The sequence below is a fragment of the Spermophilus citellus genome, assembly GCF_964194105.1.
Source record: "Spermophilus citellus genome assembly, chromosome: 16".
Classification (NCBI taxonomy): Eukaryota; Metazoa; Chordata; class Mammalia; order Rodentia; family Sciuridae; genus Spermophilus; species Spermophilus citellus.
In genome coordinates this window covers 36,348,393-36,366,587 of record NC_138196.1, presented here as the reverse complement: position 1 = coordinate 36,366,587, position 18,195 = coordinate 36,348,393, and positions in this window count along the sequence as shown.

The following is an 18,195-nucleotide window of genomic DNA, read 5'->3' as shown; positions in this document are numbered from 1 at the left end:
CAGGGCCCACTTGAGGACCTGAGTGGCTGGGAGTCCAACCGAACAGCCTCTGACCTTGCTGGAAATTGCCTTGAGTTGAAAAGAGCCTCACTCAAGGTCATACCCCCTTCCTGGGGGCAAGCAGCCCACATACAGTGACTGGGAAATGCTAACGTGTACAGGATGTAACCCTCACCACAAAGCAGGACAATTCTGAAAGGCTCCTCAGCTTCTGTGGCTGCCTGTGGGATCAGCCGAGGCCTGAGGCCCTCCCTGAGATTCCCTTTCTGTCTCTCTTATTTTCTCCGGTTCCCTATCTCAGGTGTTGGTCCTGAGAGCCCTGCATAATAAACATTCTGCACCAGTGTTAATTTCCTATCTTCCTATCATTGTGACAAAATACCTGAGATAATCAACTTAAAGAAGGAAAGATTGGCTTGTGGTTTCAGAGGTTTTATTCCATGGTTACTTAGCATGATGGCACTGTTCACCTAATGGAGTCTGGAAAAAGGAGGGACCTAGGGAAGCAGAGGGGTCCCAGATTCTCCGTTAAGGACATGCCCTCAATGATGTAACTTTTGTTCTTTAGGTTCCTAAACGATTAATATTTTGGTGATATTGGAGATTGAATTCAGGGCCTCACACATGCCAGACAAGTGTTCTACCACTGAGCGATATTCACAGCACTTTCTTTCCTTATTTATTTATTTATTTTTAATTTTTTTATGTTTTGTTTTTAGGTGGACACAATATTTTTATTTTACATTTATGTGGTGCTGAGGATTGAACCCAGTGCCTCACACGTTCTAGGCAACTACACTACCACTGAGTCATAACCCCAGCCCCTCCTCTTTATTTTTTAAATCTTTCAGTACTGGGAATTGAGTCCGGGGTGCTTTACCACTGAGCTCCATCCCTAGCCCTTTTTATTTTTCTTTTTTTTAATTGTATTTTTTTATTGATTATTTAAAGCATTACATAGCTCATGATATATCATCTTTCATACATTTGACTCAAATTGTGTTTTGAACTCCCATTTTCACCCCAAATACAGATTGCAGAATCACATCTGTTACATATTCACATTTTTACATAATGCCATATTAGTGACTGTTGTATTCTGCTACCTTTCCTATCCCCTACTATCCCCCCTCCCCTCCCCTCCCCTCCCATCTTCCCTTTCTACCTCCCCTGCTGTTGTTCAATTCTCTCCCTTTTTTTCCCTCCCCCTTGCCCCTCATAACCTCTTATAATTCTATGTATCATTGAAGGTCTCCTACTATTTCCATGTGCTTTCCCTTCTCTCTCCGTTTCTCTCCCCCCATTCGTCTTTGTTTACTGTAGTCTTTTCCTCATGTTCTTCCTTCCTGTTCTGTTCTTAGTTGTTCTCTTTATATCGAAGCAGACATTTGGCATTTGTTTTTTAGGGCTTGGCTAGCTTCGCTTAGCATGATCTGCTCTAATGCCATCCATTTCCCTCCAAATTCTATGATTTTGTCATTTCTTAGTGCTGCATAATACTCCATTGTGTATAGATGCCACATTTTTTTTATCCATTCATCTATTGAGGGGCATCTAGATTGGTTCCACAGTCTAGCTATTGTGAATTGTGCCACTATAATCATTGATGCAGCCGTATCCCTATAGAGCGCTTTTTTAAGGTCCTCAGGGAATAGTCCGAGAAGTGCGATAGCTGGGTCAAATGGTGGATCCATTCCCAGCTTTCCCAGGAATCTCCATACTGCTTTCCAAATTGGCCTTACCATTTTGCAGCCCCACCAGCAGTGTACAAGTGTACCCTTTTCTCCACATCCCCGCCAACACTTATTGTTGTTTGACTTCATAATGGCTGCCAATCTTACTGGAGTGAGATGGTATCTTAGGGTGGTTTTGATTTGCATTTCTCTGATTGCTAGAGATGGTGAGCATTTTTTCATGTACTTGTTGATTGATTGTATGTCCTCCTCTGAGAAGTGTCTGTTCAGGTCCTTGGCCCATTTGTTAATTGGGTTATTTGTTATCTTATTGTTTAATTTTTTGAGTTCTTTGTACATTCTGGATATTAGGGCTCTATCGGAGGTGTGGGGGGTAAAAATTTGTTCCCAGGATGTAGGCTCTCTATTTACCTCTTTTATTGTTTCTCTTGCTGAGAAAAAACTTTTTAGTTTGTAAGTCCCATTTGTTTATTCTTCTTGTTAACTCTTGTGCTATGGGTGTCCTATTAAGGAATTTGGAGCCCGACCCCACAATATGTAGATCGTAGCCAACTTTTTCTATCAGACGCAGTGTCTCTGATTTGATATCTAGCTCCCTGATCCATTTGGAGTTAATTTTTATGCATGGCGAGAGAAAGGGATTCAATTTCATTTTGTTGCATATGGATTTCCAATTTTCCCAGCACCATTTGTTGAAGATGCTATCCTTCCTCCATTGCATGCTTTTAGCCCCTTTATCAAATATAAGATAGTTGTAACTTTGTGGATTAGTCTCTGTGTCTTCTATTCTGTACCATTGGTCCACCTGCCTGTTTTGGTACCAGTACCATGCTGTTTTTGTTACTATTGCTTTGTAGTACAGTTTGACCTCTGGTATCGCTATACCTCCAGATTCACACTTCCTGCTTAGAATTGCTTTTGCTATTCTGGGTCTTTTGTTTTTCCATATGAATTTCATGATTGCTTTGTCTATTTCTACAAGAAATGCCATTGGGATTTTGATTGGCATCGCATTAAACCTGTAGAGAACTTTGGGTAATATCGCCATTTTGATCATGTTAGTTCTGCCTATCCATGAACAGGGTACATTTTTCCATCTTCTGAGATCTTCTTCTATCTTTCTCTTTAGGGTTCTGTAGTTTTCATTGTATAAATATTTCACCTCTTTTGTTAGGTTGATTCCCAAGTATCTTATTTTCTTTGAGGCTATTGTGAATGGAGTGGTTTTCCTTATTTCCATTTCAGAGGTTTTGTTGCTGATATACAGGAATGCCTTTGATTTATGCGTGTTGATTTTATAACCTGCCACTTTGCTGAATTCATTTATTAACTCTAGCAGCTTCTTTGTAGACTCTTTTTGGTCTGTTAAGTATATTATCATGATTGACATGTTTTTGTATGTGGACATAATCTTGGAAACACCAGTGAAGAAAATTAGTGAGATTTTTTTTTCAGAAGTGATTTATGAAACAACATTATTTTTATTTATTTTAGTATCAGGGGTTGAACTCAGGGTTGGTTACCATTGAGCCATGTCTCAGCCCTTTTTGTTTATTTATTTGTTTTTTTTTTTTTAATTTTGAGACAGGATCTTGCTAAGTTGTTTAGGGCCTTGCTAAATTGCTGAGGCTGGCTTTGAATTTGCAGTCTTCCTGCTTCAACCTCCAGAGCTCTGCAAAGCAGTATAGAAATTCTTCAGAAGACTTGGAATGGAATTATCATTTGACCTAGTTATCCCACTCCTTGGCATATATCCAAAGGACTTAAAATCAGCATATCATAGTGATGCAGCCACATCAATATTTATAGAGCTCAATTCACAATATCTAAGCTTTGTGATATTGTGGTGCCCTTTAGCAGATGAATGGATTAAAAAATGAGGTATATATACACAAAGAAATATTACTCAGCCATAAAGAAAGAAATTATGACATTTACTGGTAAATGGATGGAACTGGAGACTATCATACTAAATAAAATAGACCAATTCCTCAAAAAAACAAAGGTTGAACGTTCTTTGATATGTAGATGCTAATGCATGATAAGGGCGTGGGGAAACAATAGAAGATCATTGGATAAGACAAAGGAGAATGAAGGGAAGGGAAAAGGGATGAGAAAAGGAAAGACTGTAGAATGAACCAGATGTAACTTTCCTATGTTCACATATTCAGGGGTTAGTTCCAAGCAGCAGAGAGCACAAAATATTCCAATTGTTAACTGGTCATAGGAATTCTTCTGGTTTTTCCTTCGTGATTATTTTAAATTTCTACAACAGGTGCTTCTATCAACTCAGTGACAGTGCCATCATCGCTTTTAAACCTGATCACCCTGTAGGTGAATGGGTTACACCTTCAAGTTGCAGATGCACAAAGTAGACTGAGGACAATGATGAAAACTGCAGGTACTGACCCAAACGTCCTGAGAGGTCAACTGACAGTCACTGCTCATTTGTGAATAAGAGCTTTCATGCACTACAGATCCATGCTATGCATCCTGCCAACTCTACAATGGAGGAGTCAAGGTTTCTAGCACCTATGATGCTGGGCAACCTCTGTACAAGACAGGCAGAGTTGGGTGCTACTGTATGTTACAGGCAGAACAGCACGGATCATCAGGCTGAGCAGCACAATCCATGTGCCTCAGTGTTTCTGCACAGAGGTGGTCCACCATTGTTATATTGTTAACAGAGTTCTCTATAATAGGGTAGCCCCACTTATCAGCAAGGTCTCTGCCTTCACTGGAGGACACTTCTTTCTCACTCTCTAAGTTCATTTTGTTCACAGTCAAGACTGCCAATATAGCTCCACTCAAATGATTTGGTCCCGAATGGGCCTGATGTCTTGGAGGTCTTACTGGTTGACCATGCTGTCCAGGAGGACGAAGCCCTTGGTGTATTTGATGTACAGGTCCCCCAGGGATGTGAACTGCTGGGTGCTAGCAGTGTTCAGAATCTGCAGCACCAACGGCGAGGAATCCATCTTAATCTCCTTGTGGTAGAAGTCCTCAATGTTGGGGTCCTATTTCTGGATGAAAATATTGATCCTCACAAACTGCCAGAGGGCAGATTTGCCGACCCCCCAGGAGCTGAGCACCACAACTATTTTCGTTAATAAAGAAAATAATTTTCTTTAACCTCCCTCTGTGTTGTCTCTTTATGAAATCTGGAGTTCACTGTTGGAAGCAGTATATAAATTATGTTTTTTTTGAGTCAACATAAGGCAGGGAGGAACTCCTGAGAAAGCCCAGATCACACTGAAGCGCTGCCTGAGCTACAGCCCCAGGCTCTTGCTACTCTAGTATTCCTTAAAGAAACTTGTTCTTAAAACTAGGAAAGGATATAGGCATGTGTTGGCTAAGGCTGTTAAATAGAAGCAATGGAGTCTGTTATGCTAATAGTATAAGTGTTAAGACTGTTCTTCTGACTCTTGGTCAAGATGGCAGCATGAAGGGAGTGAGCTACCCCGTGCCGCACACAGCCATGCCTGCAGCGTGTGTTGCTGCTTCTTAAAAGAAAAAGTAGAGATCATTAAAGGAGATCTGTCGACAAAGACTAAGCACTGTGTCAAGAAAGGGGCCTAGGTGGAGTGAGGCCGTCATGACTCCAGTGCGAGCGTAAGGCTGCGGTCCCCGAGCCGCCCGGCTCTCTCGGCCCCTTTCCCCCCCCTCCACCTTTCTGCCTCGCTTCTCTCCCGCCGTCTCTCCTCCTGCGCTCGCTCTCTGAATCTCGATCTTAATTTTTTCGCCCGCCCTGCCAGCTCTCTCGCGTGCCCAGTCACCCGGCCGGCGTGGGCCCCGTGGCCCCGCCTCCCCTCCCCCAGCCCGCACCCCCTCCCCGGGCATCCTGAGGGCCGCAGCTGGGCCGCCGCTGCCAACGCTTCCTGCGGAGCTCCTTAGAGCAGACTCTTCACTGCGCGAGTGAGCCGCCAAGCAGCCAAACAAAATGGAACAGCTGATAAGATGAGTGACAATTTAAAATCTAAGGGATCCAACATGGCGGAGGGCGCAGAGAGATCAAGTCTCTGACCCCTTCAGCTGCGTGGGCATAGGGAGACGTAAACTGTCTAAATGCGGTTTGCTCAGGATCACTAGGCATCAGCACTAACGATCCCGCTGAAATAACTGGTCAGCCCTTCTGAACCTACAGAGGTAAAAGCCAACCAAGCCTTCATAGGCAGTGGCCACAGGATTGAAACGGAGCTTGGGAGAGACAGTCAGGACCAACCCGTTGCATTGGTCACCCGGCAAAAGGAACGAACGGTCACCATTTGCATGGGATACCACCATGGCAGAGGAGATAACTTCACGGGCGGAGGAGATAACTTCATTGAAACCAGCAGCTACAGGTGTGTAATCTCCTAGCCATCCCTCTCCACACAGCGGGGAAACCTTAAGGGCCCCTCCCAGCTCTCCCGTGAGCGTGATAGCCAGAACGAGGGAATCAGGAGTGGCGTGGGACTAGCGGCGCGGAACTCCCGGCTACCACTCTCACCAGTGCTGACAACTGAGGTCCCTTGCACCAGCTACCAGGGGAGTGGCTACCAGAGGGCAAGCAAATTCGCTGGGGGTTCTCAGCCCCAAGCTCTACAAACTTAGGGTCTGAGGGAGGCAAACAGGGAGAGTGAGCCCAGGTGTTCATGAAAACAGGGCTCCCAGGAGCACCAGACCTGGCGTGTAGCCAGTATTGTGGTGAGTGTCACAGGTGAGCGGGGCCTGGCTTGAGGAAATACAAGAGAAGGCCCTAGACACTCAGGATTGGAGACCCACACAGTCTGGGAGGAATAGCTGCTGCACAGTGACAGGTTCCCACCTATTGAGAAGAGAAGCTTGGCCCAGTGGGCACAGCACCACTTACTGGAAGAGAAGTTAATCGAGCTCTATGACTGCATTTATTATTATAATTATTGTCTTTTTCTTTAATTTTCATTTTTTTGTTGTTGTTCTTTAACTTTTTTTAAATGTTTTCAATTTTTTTACATTTCTTAAATTTTATTATTATTATTATTATTTCTTTAAAAACTTTAATTTACATTTTTATCATTTTTTTTGGTTTTAAATTTTTTCTTCTTTCTTTATTTTCTATTTTTTTCTTTTGTCTTGTCATTTCTTTTCAATTTTCTTATTCCCCCTTCCTTGAATTCTACCTGCCTACTCTCATTCTCTTTAGTGACTTCTTCCCTTCCCTTCTAATATCTTTCCTGCCAAGCATCAAATAAATTTATAAGAGTAAACAGTAACTCAGCAGTCAAACAGAACAAGAAGTAACATGAACAGCATAAAAAAGCAAGGAAGAAAAGGAGTACAAACAATGAAGGACAGCCTATATATTCAGGAGGACCTGGAGTCATCAGAAAAATGGTCATATAAAGACCTCAAGGAATACCTTAGACATATGGAAAGGAACCTTAAAGAGGATATGAGACAGCAAATTCAAATAGTGAAAGAACACATTGAAAATGAATTACATAAACAGATAAAAGAAGAAGTTAAGCATCTTTATCAGGAGATAGAGATTATAAAAAATATCAAACAATAATTCTAGAAATGAAGGAATCGATAAACCAAATTAAAAACTCAATTGAGAGTATCACTAACAGAGTGGAGCAAGTAGAAGCCAGAACATCAGATAATGAAGACAAAATATATCACCTTGAAAAGAGTCTAGCCAACTCAGAAAGGCTGGTAAAAAATCACGAGAAAAACATCCAAGAGATATGGGATAACATAAAAAAACCAAACTTATGAGTCATTGGAATAGAGGAAGGTACAGAGATTCAAACCAAGGGAATGAGTAACCTGCTGAATGAAATAATTACAGAAAACTTTCCAGAAATAAAAAAGAAAATAGATATACAAATTGTAGATGCATACAGGACACCGAGCACACAAAATCACAGTAGACCAACGCCAAGACACATTGTTATGAAGATATCCAATATACAGAACAAAGAGAAAATATTAAAAGCTACAAGAGAAAGGAGGCAGATTACATTCAGGGGTAAACCAATAAGGTTAACAACGGATTTTTCATAAAAGACGCTGAAAGCCAGAAGATCCTGGAACAACGTATTTCAAACAATGAAAGACAATGGATGCCAACCAAGAATTCTGTATCCAGCAAAATTAAGCTTCAGGTATGACAACGAAATAAAAATCTTTCATGATAAACAAAAGTTAAAAGAATTTGCAGCCAGAAAACCAGCATTGCAAAGCGTCTTGAGCAAAACACTACACGAGGAAGAAATGAAAAACAACAACCAAAACCATCAGTGGGAAGTGCCTCGGTAAAGACAGAGGACGGGGGGAAAGCTAATCATGGAGAAACAAACTAAATTAGAAAAAAAGATAAATAATCAAACATGGCTGGCAGTACAAACCATATATCAATATTAACTCTAAACGTTAATGGCTTAAACTCTCCAATAAAGCGACATAGGCTGGTAACATGGATTAAAAAAACAAATCCAACAATATGTTGCCTCCAGGAGACATATCTGATTGGAAAAGACATACACAGGCTCAAGGTGAAAGGTTGGGAAAAAATACACCACGCACACGGTCCTTGTAAGCAAGCAGGGGTGGCCATCCTCATATCGAATAAAATCGACTTCAAGACTAAGTTAATCAAAAGGGATAAGGAAGGACATTATATACTGTTAAAAGGAACCATTCACCAACAAGACATAACAATTATCAATATTTATGCACCAAATAATGGTGCTGCGACATTCATAAAACAAACTCTCCTCAAGTTCAAGAATCAAATAGACCACAACACAATAATTATGGGTGACTTCAACACACCTCTCTCACCATTGGACAGATCCTCCAAACAAAAGTTGAATAAAGAAACTATTGACCTCAATATCACAATCAATAACCTAGACTTAACTGACATATATAGAATATATCAACCTTCATCAAGTGGATATACTTTTTTCTCAGCAGCACATGGATCTTTCTCAACAATAGACCATATATTATGCCATAGGGCAACCCTCAGTAAATATAAAGGGGTGGAGATAATACCATGCATTTTATCTGATCATAATGGAATGAAACTGGAAATCAATGATAAAAGAAGGAAGGAAAAATCCTACATCACATGGAAAATGAACAATATGTTACTGAATGATCAATGGGTTACAGAAGACATAAAGGAGGAAATCAAAAAATTCTTAGAGATAAATGAAAATACAGACACAACATATCAGAATCTATGGGACACAATGAAAGCAGTTTTAAGAGGGAAATTCATCACCTGGAGGTCATTCCTCAAAAAAAGGAAAAACCAACAAATAAATGAGCTCACACTTCATCTCAAAGCCCTAGAAAAGGAAGAGCAAAACAACAGCAAATGTAGCAGAAGGCAAGAAATAATTAAAATCAGAGTGGAAATCAAGGAAATTGAAACAATAGAAACTATTGAAAAAATTAACAAAACTAAAAGTTGGTTCTTTGAAAAAATAAATAAGATCGACAGACCCTTAGCCATGCTAACGAAGAGAAGAGAGAGAACTCAAATGACTAACATACAGGATGAAAAAGGCAATATCACAACAGATGCTACAGAAATACAGAAGACAATTAGAAATTATTTTGAAAACCTATATTCCAATAAAATAGAAGATAGTGAAGACATGGATAAATTTCTTAGGTCATATGATTTGCCCAGACTGAGTCAGGAGGATACACAATTTAAACAGACCAATATCAATGGATGAAATAGAAGAAGCCATCAAAAGACTACCAACCAAGAAAAGCCCAGGACCGGATGGGTATACAGCGGAGTTTTACAAAACCTTTAAAGAAGAATTAATACCAATACTTTTCAAGTTATTTCAGGAAATAGAAAAAGAGGGAGCTCTTCCAAATTCATTCTATAAGGCCAACATCACCCTGATTCCAAAACCAGACAAAGACACCTCAAAGAAAGAAAACTACAGACCAATATCTCTAATGAACCTAGATGCAAAAATCCTCAATAAAATTCTGGCGAATCGGATACAAAGGCACATCAAAAAAATTGTGCACCATGATCAAGTAGGATTCATCCCTGGGAAGCAAGGCTGGTTCAATATACGGAAATCAATAAATGTTATTCACCACATCAATAGACTTAAAGATAAGAACCATATGATCATCTCGATAGATGCAGAGAAAGCATTTGACAAAGTACAGCAGCCCTTTATGTTCAAAACGTTAGAAAAACTAGGGATAACAGGAACTTACCTCGACATTGTAAAAGCTATCTATGCTAAGCCTCAGGCTAGCATCATTCTGAATGGACAAAAGTTGAAGGCATTCCCTCTAAAATCTGGAACAAGACAGGGATGCCCCCTATCACCACTTCTATTCAATATAGTTCTCGAAACACTGGCCAGAGCAATTAGACAGACGAAAGAAATTAAAGGCATAAAAATAGGAAAAGAAGAACTTAAATTATCACTATTTGCAGATGACATGATTCTATACCTAGAAGACCCAAAAGGGTCTACAAAGAAACTACTAGAACTAATAAATGAATTCAGCAAAGTGGCAGGATATAAAATCAACACGCATAAATCAAAGGCATTTCTGTATATCAGCGACAAAACTTCTGAAACGGAAATGAGGAGCCTACATCCTAGGAACAAATTTTACTCCTCACACTTCAGATAGAGCCCTAATATCCAGAGTATACAAAGAACTCAAAAAATTAGACAATAAGATAACAAATAACCCAATCAACAAATGGGCCAAGGACATGAACAGACACTTCTCAGAGGAGGACATACAATCAATCAACAAGTACATGAAAAAATGCTCACAATCTCTAGCAGTCAGGGAAATGCAAATCAAAACCACCCTAAGATACCATCTCACTCCAGTAAGATTGGCAGCCATTATGAAGTCAAACAACAAGTGCTGGCGAGGATTTGGGCAAAAGGGTACACTTGTACATTGCTGGTGGGACTGCAAACTGGTGCGGCCAATTTGGAAAGCAGTATGGAGATTCCTGGGAAAGCTGGGAATGGAACCACCAGTTGACCCTGCTATCGCCCTTCTGGGACTATTCCCTGAAGACCTTAAAATAGCGTACTACAGGGATACTGCCACATCAATGTTCATAGCAGCACAATTCACAATAGCTAGACTGTGGAACCAACCCAGATGCCCTTCAATGGATGAACGGATTAAAAAATGTGGCATCTATACACCATGGAGTATTACACAGCACTAAAAAATGACAAAATCATCGAATTCGCAGGGAAATGGATGGCACTAGAGCAGATTATGCTTAGTGAAGCTAGCCAATCCCTAGAAAACAAATACCAAATGTCTTCTTTGATATAATGAGAGCAACTAAGAACAGAGCAGGGAGGAAGAGAAGGAAGAAAAGATTAACATTAAACAGAGACATGAGGTGGGAGGGAAAGGGAGAGAAAAGGGAAATTGCATGGAAATGGAGGGAGACCCTCAGTGTTATACAAAATTACATATAAGAGGTTGTGAGGGGAATGGGATAATAATCAAGGAGGGAAATGAATTACAGTAGATGGGGTAGAGAGAGAAGATGGGAGGGGAGGGGAGAAGGGATAGTAGAGGATAGGAAAGGTAGCAGAATACAACAGTTACTAATAGGGCATTATGTAAAATTGTGGATGTGTAACCCATATGATTCTGCAATCTGTATTTGGGGTAAAAATGGGAGTTCATAACCCACTTGAATCTAATGTATTAAATATGATATGTCAAGAGCTTTGCAATGTTTTGAACAACCAATAAAAAAAGAAAAAAAGAAAAAAAGACTGTTCTTCTTTGTTTTCATGATTATGCATATTTAAAGCACTGTATATTACTTGTCCTGTCTCAAGAAAATTTAGAACATGTAAACTAAACCAACTTCCACATTTCAAGTTGTTAACTATGAGAGCTTTATACTTTAGAAATTTATCACTTCATACTGTAGTGCTTTCTCCTTTTGTATTGACTGAGGTAGTAGCCTGATTACAAGGTTTTACAAGTTTTTATTCCATAAATGTTACTTAATACCTTGAGTGTGATAAAAACTGCTTAAGAAAAAAAGCTAAAAGTATCAGGTATGTTTTGATGTACATATATCTTGCACAATGATTACTGTAATCAACCTATCAAGTAATCAAGTATCAGTGATTGAACCCAGAGGTGGTTACCACTGAGCCACATTCCCTAATCCTTTTTGTTTGTTTATTTATTCATATTTTGAGAGAGGGTTTGGATAAGTTGTTTAGGGCCTTGATAAATTGCTAAGGCTGGCATTGACCTTGCAATCCTCTTGCTTCAGTGTCCTGAGCGATGATATTAGGGGCATATGCCACCATGCCTGGCTGAAACAACACTCTTAATTATCACAGGGATAAATATTTGAGGACAATCTTTGGGGAGGTTGTGACTTACCTGAGGCATTGGGGTGAGCCTGCAATCTGTGCCTAAAAACACCATGAGCTGATAGAGTTGTAGATGGACATGACCCTGGACCTACAAGTCTGGGAATCTAAATGTTTCATAGAAGTAGCAGCCATGAACTAACAATAAATTCACACAGCTAAAACCAAATCCCTTTTAAAATAGATATACCTAGAAATAAAAATGTTGGTTATAAAACTCTAAAATCAAGTGACCAAAATATGAATATTAAAACACAAATAATTTTGTGACTAAAATATTTTAGAACAAACGAAATCATTTCATGAGTGGAGTTCTGATAAGTAAAATCAATGATTCAGAGACCATGTAAATTTTGATATGTCTTTGTAAAACTGTAAATATTCTAATTGGTTCTGGAAAAGAATTCTTAGATAAAGGGAATGACAACACATTCTGGACAGTGGCTGCAGTTGTTGCATTCCAAGAGAGGCTTCATATGCAGAAACTCTAATGAGGTGCAGGACCACAATACAGATGAACAAGTGCAATGGAGGTAATGACAAGAGACTCCTCATACTGAATGGTAAAATGCAGAGCCAAGAACTACAGGAAGGAAGGTGTTATTTTAGCAAACATTGCAGAGAAACATCAGAGTGAAGCTCTGTTAGGATCGAAGAGCTTCACTGAATTCTGATGCTCATAAAAAACTAAAACGAAACAAAACAAAACAAATTTTATTTGAAAACCACGCACAGATGATTCCAGTTGCAATGGAGTTGTGGAGGGGAAACAGGAAGAAGCACAGAGTGACGGCAGCTCAGAACCCAGCAGCTCTCAGTGCTGGTGACACCTAGTGAGTGTGCAAGGCAGTTTTCAAAAACGAGGTCAAAGGCATCAAGGAAAATGCTACAGAGAATGCAGAGGAATGAGAGGGACTGAGAAATGAGTGGTCAGGAACTCAGGAGAGAACTAGCAAATAGAAAAAACCCAGGAAGGACTGTTGCTTACACAAGCAGTGGAAAGTGAAAGAGGGGAACAGTTTCACACCCCATTAAGCTGGGGATGGAAAAAGACTTGAGAAATGTCACAAAATCAAGGTTAGCTGAAGAAGAGCTGATATATGTGTAAAAGTAAAAGCACAGCAAAGTCACAAAGCAAATATTAAAATGAGCATTCATTTCTTTGAAATAAAATTATAAACCTCTGGAATGAGTTCTTCAAGAAAATATTGAGCCCTGACTTAGAATGTCTCATAGGACCGGGATTTTCTTGTGAAATCTTGGACTTTGAAGAAAAGAAAAATGCTTTGGGAATCTGGATTAGGAGAGCAAATGCCATGCAAGAGAATAAAGTGTAGTCTCTCCTCAGCATTTTAGAGACAAACATTGTGGTGGAGACAAACAGAGCATCATGTGTAGGACCCTCAAGGACAGAAATGGTGAGCCAGGAGTTGACACCAGTCAGGCTGGCTGTTGCCAATATAGGATCAGGACCCAGGTCTACGTGGAAGACCTCAGGTCCTGAGATTTCTTTCAGAAAAAGAAATGGACTGCAGACAGTAAAGTTCCTAGGGAAAGATGGTCTGCCCTAAATTGTTGGTTACTGTGATCATTTAAAGCAAAAGTATAGGCCTAGGAGAAAGTGAGTGTCATGCTGGTGGGCACCAGGGTGACTGCTTCTCAATCTGGCAAGGTCTCCCTTTGCTTGTGATGTTTTTCTATGATGTGTTTTATTTTACCGAAAAACTTTTAAAATGTAACTGGTCACAGTGACTATCATTCACTATAAAAACATCCCAAACGAACTCATCTCTATACTTTTTGTTGTTGTTGTTGTTGTTCTGGGGATCACCCAAAGGGTGTTAACACACCGAGCCACATCTCAGTCAGGGCAGATTTGCTGACCCCTCAGGGACCCAGCACCACCATGATTTTCATTCACCTTCTTCTGTGTTCTCTTTGTGGGATCTGGAGTCCACTGTTGGAAGCTGTGTATAAATTATGGGTTGTTTGAGCCAACTGAAGGCAGGGAGGAACTCCTGAGTGAGAAAGCCCAGATCACACTGAAGCCCTGCCTGAGCTACAGCCCCAGGCTCTTGCTGTTCTAATATTCCTTAAAAGAAATTGTCCTTAAAACTAGGAAAGGAAATAGGCATGTGTTGGCTAAGGCTGTTAAACAGAAGCAATGGAGTCTGTTATGCTAATAGTGTAAGTGTTAAGACTGCTCTTCTTTGTTTTCATGATTATGCATATTTAGAGCACAGTGTATTACTTGTCCTGTTTCAAGAAAATTGAGCACATGTAAAAGAAACCAACTTCCCCATTTCAAGTTGTCTGTTAACTATGAGAGCTGTATACTTTAGTCATTTGTGTATCACTTCATACTGTAATGGTTTCTCCTTTTGTATTACAAGGTGATTTTGATTACAAGGTTATTTTTGTATTTATCTTTATACCTTGAGGGTAATAAAAACTGCTTAAGAAAAAAAAAGTGAGATGTCTTCAAAGACCCACTGATCCATGATGCCAGATGCCTGACACCAAGATAGGAATTATCAGAAACATGAAATCAATGAAATAAAAGAGGATTTGCATTTAGACAGGTGACAACTGTCAACTTTTGGTAAGAATATTCAGGTCTCCCACCTGATGGTTTCCCAGCTTTAGCCACAGACCCAACACTTTATGTTCTTGGCTGGTGGAAAGCCAATGAGAAGGCTCTGACTTCCAATGTCAAGCTCTCAGGACAAAACACAGAAACAATGGCTATCCTTGGGAAGAACTGATCCAAATCCCAAAGTCACAGTGCCTAAAGAATTAGCTCTAACCAAAATATTTATCCTATAAATTTAGTTTTTAAAAATAAGATAATGTGATTCTTTCACTGCTCTTGCTTGAAAAGATCCTAACCAGAGATCTTGGCGTCAGACTGATAAGAAAACTTTTTTTCTTTGGGTTGGTCAGAGGTTTTAAGATCTCAGCTGCCATCTCTGGAGAAGCAGGGAGACCTGATGAACTCATTCTCATTGTCAGCCATGTTGGGAGAAAACCTTTCCTCATCCACTTCGATTTAACTTGTTGGAGATCTACAAATTAAGTGATAATAGACAGAAGAAAAGCTTATTGCACATGTGTCATTATTCAGTAATGCGTAACTCACTGTAGAACCAGAGTTGAAAGATTGTATACCAACCTAACAAAAATGGGGGTGGTTTTGGGCTTCATTGGGAAAATATAGACAATTTTATTAATCTTTTTGATTGCTAATGAACAACTGAATTTATACCTCTCATTGATAAAGGTCAGTTTTTCTAACAGAAGATTTTTTTTTTTTTTTTTTTTTTTTTTTTACAATGGGATGGGGTGTCAATGGAAGCTGTATTTTTGGAAAGCTCTGCTTAAGTTTGTGTATGCATTCTTGTATGTATGTATTTATTTTTGTGGTGTTGAGGAATGGACCCAGGGTATTCTGTAAAGTGCTTTATCCCTAAGCTACCCCATGCTGAAGTCCTCTGCTTAAGTTTAGATAATATTTCTTTATGGATGTTTATTGTTTACATGTTTTCAGTTTGGAGTAACTTTCATATCACTTTGGTGGATCTTTAATCCCTTTATCTGATATACAATAGGAAGATTAAAATCCCCCTTTCTTTCTCCAGCCACATTGTATTTGTTATTATTTTTATTATTTGATATTTGTGTTATTTAGTTCTTTTTCTGATCAACATTACAACTTTGTATGGTGTGCTTTGATCATTAATTCTTGTTTCAGCAACTTTATACACAGTCTCTTAACTGCTCACTCTTTGTGATTAAGATATCAATATTCTTATCCTTCCCTATCCTCATTTCCACCCCCAAAGTGTTATTTGAACTTAATTCTACCATCTTTAGGTTCTTCATGTTAACTTCTGTCCTGATTCCACAAAGTTGATGCTAAAATTTCAAAGCCAATAATGCCACTACATTTTGGGTCAAGTGATAACTTTCCTTTGAATCTCTAGGAGGGAGATGTGATCCCATCCACAGATCCCATTGTCATTTAAAGGAGAATGTTCCTACTGCAAGATCAATTTTTTCTCATACTTTACTGTTGCCTTAAATTATGCCAAAATTCATTTCCCTTCTTATTTGTATTTATATTTAGATGGTTCTTCCTAAAATTTCTAACATTTTTCTTTTTTGATGTTATCTTCTAAGTTTTTTCTAAGTTCATGGTAATATATTATTTCATTGAATGCCCATCCCCCTTCCTTTTTTTTCTGGAGAACTTCCAGAGCTTTTTCAGAAATGATACATAAGGCATAAGCCTTCTGAGTCCTTGCACATCTTGAGTCACTTTTATTATCTCTTCATAATTGGTCACTTCTTTCTTGGTTGGTAGCACTTTAGAATTAGAATTATTCCCATTAGAAATTGGAAGGCACTGTTGCGTTATCTTCTGGCCCCCAGATTTGCTGATGAACAATCTGATATTCTTCTTTGTAGGTTATTGCTCTTTCCTCAGCTGAAGTCCCCAGAATGTCTTCTTTATGATTGATGTTCTATCATTTCACAGGAAGGGTCTTGGTCTTTTGTTCATTAAAATATGCCCTCAGTAAGTCCTTTCATCTGACGAATTCTTTTCTTCATCTGGATATTTTATTTCTGATGATTTTAAAAATACTTTCTTGGATTCTTCTCTGTACTCTATTTTTTGAACATTTATTGGATGGATTGCGATTTTTGTTTCTCTTCATTCTTATTTTTAAGAACTTTTCCTTTCATGTTTTAGGAATTTTCTTCTACGTTGGTGTCTGGCACTTGTGTTGATTCTTCTCACTATCATTAGTTGTGCTCTAAATCTCTAAATCTCTTATTATATTTTAATTGTAATGACATGTTTCTGTTGTTTGGGAGATATTAAATACTTTTTTAAATAGGCTACCTTTATGAATAGGATGCTTTAAAAGTTTTTATCCATTCCGTGAGTTATTTCTGTGTTTTTTTTTCTGATTCTTTCTTTATTGTAACATTTCTGATTTATTTCTTCGTATCCCCGGTGACCTCTGCTGGTCTGTGGTCTGTTCATATTTAAGGTAGAAGGGGTGTGTAGCCTGGTGGGCTTCCTTTAGGGCTGCATGAGAAGGCTGGTTTTGGTGAGTTCTCTTCTTCCAGAAGGTCTCATCTGGAACTTCATATGGGATCAAGCAAGTTTTTTTTTTTTTTTCAATACTGGGGATTGAACCCAAGGCCTCACTCATGCTAGGCAAATGCTCTAACACTGAACTACATCCCCAGCCCTTTATTAAAATTCTTGTTTTGAGACAGAGTATCATGAAGTCGCACAAACTGGCCTTCGACTCAGGTAAACATTTTTAACTGGCAGGTTTTATAAAACTGAGTGCTAGGCACGTGAGCTAACACAGGAAGGGCTTCTCCCTTCATGTTTGAATGAAGAAACCCTCATTCTGGGTCACCAATGTCCAAACTAAAAACTAACATCCCTTCATATTTTTATGGCTCATCCAGAGAAGATCTGGATAATGCAGAATTGGCAAATTCAGAAGCATCAATTTTTTAGAGATGCGACTTGGGATACAATCACACCAGACAAAGCAAAAAAAAACAAAAAAACAAAAAAACAAAAAAACAAAACCCCTAAACCCCAAATCCTCAAAATAATACATAATTGTTTGAACTATGTATTGCATATTTAAATTTCACCCTCAAGATACACAAAATAAGATTTTAGAAAAGGACATAATTGTAACAGGAATAAACAATTACTATATATATTTAATAAACACAACAATGATGTATATTTGGATATTTTTCTGTTTCTTTGAATTGATTGCAGCTTTTAGGATCTTTTTGTTTCCTTTATGTAGTAGTAAAACTGAATACAATCAAAATAACATTCACTGACTTACAGCCCACGTTTTACTGGTTCCTGGTCTTAGGCTAATGTGATCACATGAACTATATAACCTATCAACAAAGCATTTGACCATGTAATAGTAAGGATTTCACTTTCTAGAAATAGCAGGTTTTAAACTTGTACAAATTAGTTTCCTGGTCTCCAAAACTGTCCATTTACTTTTTATCCACAGGGTTGTTTTGGTAGAATAACTCTT